A 2,236-nucleotide genomic window follows, 5' to 3' on the forward strand; every position below is an offset into this window, starting at 1 on the left:
ACACCTCGGCATGCACGCATGCAGGGACAAGAAGGTATCCATGTGATTCTGACCTCACCTGGCGGTTATCCAGGGTTCACTTAACCACAGTTACGTAAGTAGCGTTTCCTTTCTCCTGTGAACCTTACAGTCAGACAAGCAGCAAGTTGTTTTTTTTTTTTTTTTTTCCCCCTTCTGCTGACAGTCATCAGAAAGTAAATTTTATAAAGCGCAAGCATTTCTGCTCTGGTAGTTTTTATTCCAAGATTTTTTTTTTTTTTTTTTTTTTGATTGCCTTTTGATGTACAGCAGCAACATGTTCTTTCCTCAGGCCTAAGCAACAGGCAGGTGATATAAAGGTCAGAATCGATGAATTAAACGCGCCATATCATGAGCAGCACCGTTTTGGAGGTTGTAAAAAAACAAAACCCAACACACTTGGGAGAAGTTATAAAACAAACAAACAAAAAAAAAAAAATTGAACCTAAAGCTTTGAAGGTGAATTCAAGTATCCAACATGATCCTTTTAATTCTTCGCCGTGTGAACTTACGGGAACTGATGACGTTAAAGCTCTTCCTAATTCTGAAGGAAGGTGTACGCTCTAAAATAAATAAATAAATAAATAAATAAATAAAGAGATCGGTGTAATGTAACGTTGATTAAAATATGGCTTCATTTGCAAAGACAGGTCATTTTAACACTTGTATATTACTTCGTCACTCTCAGGTCAGTATATTATGCGATATATTTACTATTCAACGGTATATAGACACAATATATCACAATATATAACACAATATCAATATAGACACAAATGTACATCTCCACCGATTTATTTTAAACCCGGTGTTCAATCTATATTTATGCAACGTATGACTTACTGTGGTGAAACACCGTATTGTATCGGATGTATCGGTTATTCCTGGAGAGCAGATAACGTTCCCGTTGACGTCTCGAGTGGGAGTCTTGAGTTCTCGTGATGTTTTCCCTCTCTCTCTCTCTCTCTTTTTTTTTTTTCGCGTTCCAATCTGTCTCTTCTCAGATGCGTGTTTTGTAAACGAAGTCGAGGTTGTCTGTTCTCGGGTCAGCCGGTGTAGCTGTAAGCCTAAACAGATGAAAATACTACTACCCTCAGAACGTTTCTGCTCATCTTCAAATATAACGACTATTAGATGGTATAAAAGTATGATCTGGGGTTTATTCTGAAGCGTTGCTAACAGGTTACGCCAGTGTTCCTTTCAGACATGCCAGCAATACTATATCCTGTTTCAGTCCATTATCCTCATATGTAAACACAAATAAAATCAATTTTTTTTTTAAAAAAAAGTAAGTATTTTTAAATGATTCCATTAAAATCTAAAATGAATCTCGTATTTATTTATTTATTTATTTTTTATGTATTAGAATATAAGTTGACGATGTCCATGTGCACCATAAAATGTGAAATTGATAAATGATCGCTTTCGGAAGCCATGTTTTGTCAGCAAGTGAAAATATCTGGGCTGCTTTAGCTCATATTTCCTTTTATAGCATTAACAATAAAGCAAGCGTAACAGATCGTTAATCCTACTTTTACACATTTTCCTACGAATTTCAAGCTTGAGATAGTCTTCTTCTGTTTGGTCGAGTTCCTTTTAAATCACTCGGTGATTTATCCAAAAAAAAAAAAAAAAAAAAAAAAAAAGATTTACCAGTAGAATACGAAACGTGTCTCAAAATAGGCCGAATAATATTATATTTGATTTATAATGATCTCAGTAAGAAGCATTACGTCATTTTTTTCGACATGAAAGATATTTTCAGTTGTTAGGTGTAATTTCTTGAAGTCCGTGGATAAAAAGCAGGAAAAATTCGGAATATTGTCAAATATATTTCTAAAACATTGTCTATAGATTTGACAGTCCAGTAAACTGGATGGTAATGTGACTCGGCGTCCGGATGCGTGTCGTATATAGGTGAGGTTAATACACGTTATCCTTGACTACGTCATCCTTTAACTCTGTTAACAGACGGCGGCCTTTCTGTCCCCGTATACAGAAGGCAGATAAGTCCCAAGGAATGAAAACAACAATTTTTTTTTTTTTTTTTTTAGAGATAAAGTTCATGCTAAATAAATAAATAAATAAATAAATAAATAACAGTGAGAAGCAAACAAGTGAAAATGTCACTGTGATATTTTTTTTTTATTAGGATTTTGTTTCATTCAGTTGGCAAAAAACAACTTTTGTCATTTTGAAGACAATGAATTTAGAAATA

General features: G+C 34.2%; 1 protein-coding gene across 1 annotated transcript in view; it reads right to left on the reverse strand.

Annotated features, from left to right (window-relative positions):
• Positions 1–2,144: 2,144 nt before the first annotated feature.
• klf5a (Kruppel-like factor 5a) overlaps positions 2,145–2,236 on the reverse strand; it is an 8,768-nt gene continuing 8,676 nt past the window's right edge. Inside the window, exon 4 of the mRNA XM_017458214.3 lies at positions 2,145–2,236. This exon is cut by the window's right edge and continues 3,070 nt beyond it. The gene's annotated coding sequence lies outside the window, so the exon portion shown is untranslated.

This window comes from Ictalurus punctatus, chromosome 26 (assembly GCF_001660625.3).
Source record: "Ictalurus punctatus breed USDA103 chromosome 26, Coco_2.0, whole genome shotgun sequence".
NCBI lineage: Eukaryota > Metazoa > Chordata > Actinopteri > Siluriformes > Ictaluridae > Ictalurus > Ictalurus punctatus.